Source organism: Gopherus flavomarginatus, chromosome 16, assembly GCF_025201925.1.
Source record: "Gopherus flavomarginatus isolate rGopFla2 chromosome 16, rGopFla2.mat.asm, whole genome shotgun sequence".
NCBI lineage: Eukaryota > Metazoa > Chordata > Testudines > Testudinidae > Gopherus > Gopherus flavomarginatus.
Window position 1 is genome coordinate 7,876,323 of NC_066632.1, and position 7,301 is coordinate 7,883,623.

The window sequence follows — 7,301 nt, forward strand, 5'->3', positions numbered from 1 at the left end:
AGGAGGGGCAGATACAGAGCTGCCTGGGTCCATGGGTCCATGCTGGTACCAGAGAGCAGTCCAGCCCCATGGGACTCCCTGGGAACTTGGGTAGGACCCTCTGGGGGCCCTGCGCAGCCTCCTTCTGTGCGAACCCAGACTGATGGGAACCACTGGAGCTTAATCCCTCCCCTCCCCCCTGAGCTAAGGGCAGGGCTGTCCTGGAATTACCCGCCAGCTTCCCTGGAACCTGTCCTGGTGGGTCGGGTCAGAGCTGGCCAGGGAATCCGGCGTGACAATGCCACAGGATGAGCTGGGCACAGCTGGTGGCATGTGATGGGAGGGCGCTGCTGGTTCTAGCTAGTCTGGGCATGTTAAACCTGCAGCTCAGGCTGCTGAACCATCCCCCCTGCCCCAGTGTGCACACTGCCTGCCCCTCCCCCCCCCGCCGGCCTCCAGGGACTTGACTGCCCTGAAACCACCTGAGCTAACCCCCTCCCCACACACCCTGTGGGGGAGCTGAGCGGTGGGCAGCCCTTGTGGAGTGGGGGACCCTGCTGGGGGCTGGTGCAGAGACACTGGCACCAGGGACCCCATCTGGCTGAAGAGGGAGGGAGCCAGCCCATAAATGCTCCCACTGTGGGGAGGGGCTCCAGGCCACAGCGCCAGGGGTTGGGGGTGATGGGGGGAGATGAAAATAGCCCCACAGCTATTCGGGGGCTTTGTAAGTCCCCAGCATTCCCAAGCTCTTCGGAGGTCTAGCAGGTTAGAGCAGGGGGATGAGGAGTCCCTGACTCCTGGGTTCTGTTCCCAGTTTAGGACAGGGAGTAGGGCCTAGTGGTTAGGATGGTGGGGTAGGGGCTGGGAGTCAGAATTCCGGGGTTCAAGTCCCAGCCTCTCTCAGTGTAGCTAACCTTAGAGAGTCTGGCTCTGGCTCTGGCTGACTGAGTCCCCCAAAATGAGGGGGGTGGTTCAGCCACAAAGGGCAGGGGGGTGGGGCTGCTCTCCCTTCTCCCCTGCAGATGGAGACAGCTGTGAACCTGGGATCTGGACCCTGGGCCCCGCCCTCCTGCCATTTGGATGCAGATTGGAGGGAAGCCAAGGGTCCTAAACCTTCCGGGTTTAGTCCTGTGATGGCTCCCCCTGGATTCTGCCCAGGAGAAGGGAAGCGACACCCACCCCCACCCCCAGCAGCTGGAGTGGCCTGGCCCAGCAGGGATTCCAGGGATGTTTGTGGAAGCTTCAGGCAGCTTCCTCTAGCCCTGGCTGGACAAAGAGTCCTGTGTGCTCCCCGCTCCCCCCTCCACACCTCTGCCACGGGGTGCGTAAGCAGCGCCCCCCCCATGAGGGTTAGCAGGGGGCTGCGGGTCAGGAGTGAGGGGCACGAGCAGAGCTGGCTTGGGGGGCACAGGGCTGGAACAGCAGGGGTTGCGGGTCAGGAGTGAGGGGCACGAGCAGAGCTGGCTTGGGGGGCACAGGGCTGGAACAGCAGGGGTTGCGGGTCAGGAGTGAGGGGCACGAGCAGAGCTGGCTTGGGGGGCACAGGGCTGGAATAGCAGGGGTTGTGGGTCAGGAGTGAGGGGCATGAGCAGAGCTGGCTTGGGGGGCACAGGGCTGGAATAGCAGGGGTTGCGGGTCAGGATTGAGGGGCACCAGCAGAGCTGGCTTGGGGGGCCCAGGGCTGGAATAGCAGGGGTTGCGGGTCAGGAGTGAGGGGCACCAGCAGAGCTGGCTTGGGGGGCACAGGGCTGGAATAGCAGGGGTTGTGGGTCAGGAGAGAGGGGCACAAGCAGAGCTGGCTTGGGGAGCACAGGGCTTGGACAGCAGGCAGCTGCAGTTCAGGATTGAGGGGCACCAGCAGAGTTTGGGGGGCAGTCCCCTGCATGCTCCTAGTGTTCCAACTCCCACCCCCATGATAAAAAAAGCCCCTGCAGTATTTGTGTTTAGGGGTTTCCTACAAATGGATAAATGGGGTGTGCTGAGATCCCATTACCGGCTCCGATTACATCCCTGGCCCGACACCCGATCCCACCTGCATTAACAGCCCTGACAAACACAGCGCCTATTAATAGCAGCAGGGAGAGTCTGCCTGGGACACAGCAGCCCCCCAGGAGGGGCAGAACCCAGGAGTCCTGACTCCCCCAATCCTGGATCTACCTGTCTAGACCCCACTCCCCACCCAGAGGGGGGAGAGAACCCAGCCCCCAGCCCCAGCTCTAACCCACTAGCCAATGCTGCCTCTTGGAAAGTCCATCCCTTGGCCAGAGAAAGGAAGCCCCCTCCTCACAGTATAGGGCAGAAGAGGCTGTGGGGCAGAGAGATAGAGAGAGAGCCCTTCTCAGTGGGGCTGTTGGGAGCCTGGGATGGGGAGGGACAGCTCCTCACAGTATGGGGCAAGGAGGAAGAGAAGGAGGTACAGCCCCTCTTGGTATGGGGCAGGGGGGCTAGGGGGAGGAAGGAGAGGGGAAACCACCCCAGTATGGGATGGGAGAGGGCTATGGGACAGTTTTGGTGGCCACCCCCACTAGCTCCCTGTGCCTGAGTGGGGTGGGGGATGACATGTCCTCCCCACCTGCCCCTTGGGCCCCACCTCCTAGCTGCTCCCACTGGGAGCAGAGTGTAAGGGAACCAGCCTTAGGAGTAGCTCAGGCCCAGAGGAGGGGAAGGGCAGACAGAGCAGGCACCATGCTATAGGGCCACCCCTGGCCAGGTGGGTGAGGGGCACAGACCCAGGGGCTCCATCTCCAGGTGCCCTGGCCAGGAAGGTCATGATCCCTGGGGCCTGGTCCTTTGCTCAGTTGGTCAGGCCAATTTAGTCCCATTGATTAGAGGGTAGGGGCCCCTACCCTGCTCAGCATGCACTCCCCTCCCCAGGGGATTTAGTGCCCAGAGGGGGCCTTGCTGGAAGAATTCATGCCCTTAACAACCCCCCAGCCTGGAGCTCCCCTCCCCGCAGTATAGCCCAGATAGCAGCCAGGCACGCTCTCTCCCTGACCCCTGTTCTCTGCCTCTGAACATGCCCCTGCCCTGATGAGAACTAGATTAAGACCCAGCGCCCCCTAGAGGGGAAATGCCCCATGTCCCATTCCCCAAGCCAGACAGCCCCTGCCCCTATAGGGGCAAGGCCCCACATCCCATTCCCTGACTTCTGTCTCTTGGCCCTCCCGGATCCATGATGGTCCAGATTGATTGTTCAGCAATCCAAAGAAATTAGGGCTAGGGTGTGTGATGAACTAGGAATGTTCTTAATGTTTTCTCTGAATACTGTCTTGGTGCCTCAGTGTCCCCATGGCAGTTCTTAAGTATCTGGCAGAGCAAAGGGCCAGTGCACCTAAATGCCTGAAACTTTGTCTCCTAGCCGCTGATGGCCTGGGCCCCTCCTCTGCAAAGGTGCCAACTGAAAGTGTTGGAGACAAAGAGATCAGGTGACCTTGTGGCCCAGGAAAGGAACTGAGCAGAGGAGGAGGGGCTGGAGGGGGTTGTTAGTCTGGAGCTGGCTGGGGTCAAGGAGTGAAGTGCAGACGTGGGGGGTCTGGCTCACTGCCCCCCAGAATGGACCCGGCTGAGGGGTCCGGTTCACTGTATCTACAAGCTCTGTTTTAGACCCTGTTCCTGTCATTGAATAAACCTCTGTTTTACTGGCTGGCTGAGAGTCACGTCTGACTGCAAAGTGGGGGTGCAGGACCCTGTGGCTTCCCCAGGACCCCGCTGGGGCGGACTCGCTGTGGGAAGCGCACGGAGGGGCAGAGGATGCTGAATGCTCCAAGAAGAGACCCAGGAGGTGAAGCCGTGTGAGCTTCTTGCCCTGAACAAGTCTGCTCCAAGGGAGAGGAGGCTCCCCAAAGTCCTGCCTGGCTTGGTGGGGAGCAGTTCCAGAGCATCGCCCGGTGACTCCATGACAGGGTGTTATTAGATATGGACCCCACCAGTGGGTAATACTGGGTTACAACTACCGAGAGCCCTTGGAAAGATAATGCCCTCAGGGCTCTGGCTATCAGGAGGGTCCAGGCAGGGTTTGCAGGGGGCTCTGGGGTCCAGGGCTGGCTCCTCCCCAGTTGTCAGGGCTTCCTGCTGGCCTCTCATGCGCTTCCCTGAGTACTTCAGCTAAGCTAGGCAGGACCAGGTTAGTGCTTGGATGAGAGACTGGGTGCTCCTGGGGGGAGGGTGCTCAGTAGGGGGCGCTCTCTCCTTGCCATCACTGCTGGCCCCACTGTCCCAGTGCTATACTAAGGGGCACTGTGCTGCAGGGAGTGGGTTGGGGGATCAGTAGGGGCTGAGAATCCATGCATGATGCAGCTTTAATCACCCCAGAACTGGCTGCATTTCAGTGGAAGGGGTGAGATATCCCTATGTGATTTTCAACATCCAAAAGAGGGACTCTGCTGAGACATTTTTTTAGGGGGTCTGAAATATTCATACAAAAGACAAGACCCCCTCCCCCCAGACACACCTCCACTCACTGTGTGCAAGTGTCGCTGCTCCCAGCTGCTGCCTCAAAGTCGGTCTTATAGATTTACAGATTTCAAGGTCTGCGTGGGCCATTGGATCATCTGCCCTCCTGCACAACCCAGGCCAGCAGGGGCGGCTCTAGACATTTCGCCGCCCCAAGCAGGGCGGCATGCCGCGGGGGGTGCTATGCCGGTCGCCGGTCCCACAGCTCCGGTGGACCTGCCGCAGGCGTGCCTGCGGAGGGTCTGCTGGTCCCGCGGCTCCACCGAAGTCGCACGGGACCAGCGGACCCTCCGCAGGCATGCCTGCGGGAGGTCCACCGGAGCCGCCTGCCACCCTCCCAGCGACCAGTAGAGTGCCCCCTGCAGCATGCCGCCCCAAGCATGCGCTTGGCGTGCTAGGGTCTGGAGCCACCCCTGCAGGCCAGAGTACATCACCCAGGCCAGCTCCCCCGTACTGAGCCCGGTAACTTGTCTTCACCTACCGCGCCTTCCAGAAAGGCAGCCAGTCTGGATTTGCGGATGGCGAATCCACCTGTCCCTTGGGCATTAGAGCCAATGGTCACTCGCCCACACTATCATACATTTGTGCCTTATTTTCAGTTAGGAATGGGCTGGCTTCAGCTTTCAGTCATAGGCTCGTGTTTTACCTTTTTCTGCTAGATTAAAATGCCCTTTAGTAGCTGGGATTTAGGGTGGACAAATTTCCAAGGGGGGAAGATTTCAGCCAGTCCCTAGTGTCTGAATGAGCCGATCATGAAACCCTGAGTTCAGATTCATCCTGCAAAGGGTCAGCTCTGGTGACTGTCTCCTTATGCTCCCGCATCTGTCTGCACATGGTGTCTCTTATCTTATACCCAGATTGTCAGCTCTTTGGGCAGGGCCTGGCTGTTTGTACAGCACCTAGCACTCCGGGGGCCTTGGCTATGACTGGGCCAAGGCACTACTGTAATACACCCAATAAATCATGATAATCATAAAGCTGCCGGTGCTGGTGCCTGTCCAGATCGCCTCCAGTCCGGATGCTGCCCCTCAGGCTGAACACTGCTGGGCTGTGCTTGCAAACACTGGGCAAGACAGCTTGACTCCAGCAGTTTGTACCCGAGTTCTCAGGAATGGTATCAGTGAAATGCTGCTACAGTAAAATGGCCTTTTTTCGATAGAAACCGCTCATAAAAATTGTCTTTTTTTGGGTTAAACTGTTTCTTTTCCCCCCAACCAAGCCCGAACATGAACATTTTGACCTTTTCCCTATTTTCTGACTTCCCCTCCCATGGAATTGCAGTGAGGAAATGAACGAAGGTGTCGCTATCAATCTGGCACCGGGGCGCTGCGGTGCTGTGAGTGGCATTGAAGCACATAGACAGTGCAGGATAGACAGGGGGTGCTGCTGACCCACACCCAGAATTGGGCACAGCCCCCTGCCCTGCACAGCATCTATAGACCAGAGCCTGCAACTGGACCCTAGTTTTGGGAAGGGAGTGGGGCCTAGTGGTTAGAACAGGGGAAAACTGGGAGACAGGACTCCTGGAGTCTATTCCTGCCTTTGTGAAGGGAGCAGTGTCTAGTTGTTAGAGCAAGGAGGAGGACCTGGAATTTAGGACTCCTGGGTTCTAGTCCCAGCTCTGTGTGGAGAGTGGGGTCTAGTATTTAGAGCAGTGCGGGCTGGGAGTCAGGACTCCTAGCTCTATCCACAGCTCTGGGAGGGGGCACAAACTGATTTTTGCAAACACTTCTGACAAAATGAAAACTGTTCATTCTGAAACCAACAGAACGAAGCTTGGTTTGGAATGTGCAGGTTTTAAATGCAAACGTTTGACCTTTTTTAAACTAGGCTCGATTTTATTGCTTTTCCTTTTAAAATCCAAGTATTTTCAGTGTTGCCAACCATAGGGGTTTTATCACAAATCACGCAACATGTGAATCAAGTCCTGGAGTGCCAGGATTAAGGGAGAATCTCTCAGCTTCCATTGAAAAAAAGCCAGCTTCTAGCCCTTGTGGGAAGTAGCTCCTGCCCTTAATTCAATTCAGCAGGCCTACAGTGGTCTGACAAAATCCTTAAAGAGTCAGGGACCCCACCCTACCCACCCCTGACAGCAACCCCCCCCCCCCCGAAGTTGAACTGAAACTGAATTTTAAAAAATCTAGTGATTTCTGAAGCCGATCCCATGATTTTTCAAGCTGATCTTGTGATTCATGATTAAGGCTATGATTTTTTCATGGCGGCTGCAGAAGTCAAGGAATCTGTGACTTTCAGGGACCTCCGTGACTTCAGTCTGCGGCGGCCAGGAGCTTCAGGGTCCCCCCAGTTGCCCATGGTAGCCAGATGGGGGACCCCGGAGCTCTGGGCCATGGCAGGCGGACCCTGGAGCTCCAAGCTGCTGCTGGTGATGGGGGCCCCTGGAGCTCTGAGCGGGCCCCTGCAGATGCCTAGCTTCCCATTTTGTCATGGATATTGTTAGTAAAAGTCAAGGACAGGTCACGGGCTTTCATGAATTTTACTTTATTGTCCGTGACTTTTACTAAAAATATCAGTGACAAAATCTTAGCCTTACTCATGATCTTTGAATGACTGGGGCCGGTGACGTTCTAGTTTGCTTGCGGAAATGGCAGACCAGGATGTGGAGTTCCCAGGGGGAGCGTGGGGGGGGTGCTGGGACATCGGGTGAACAACTAGACTTGTCCCAGGCAAACCAGGACCCTGGGTGCTTTGACCCCTCCTGAGCTCCTGCGGCTGGGAGAAGGCCTGTGACCACGTGCGTGCTGCGCCCCCTAGTGGGGGTTCCCAACAGTGTCCTCTGTTGGATTCCACGGGGGTAGGCAACCAATGGCTCGTGTGCTGAAGGTGGCCTGCGAGCTGATTTTCAGCGGCAC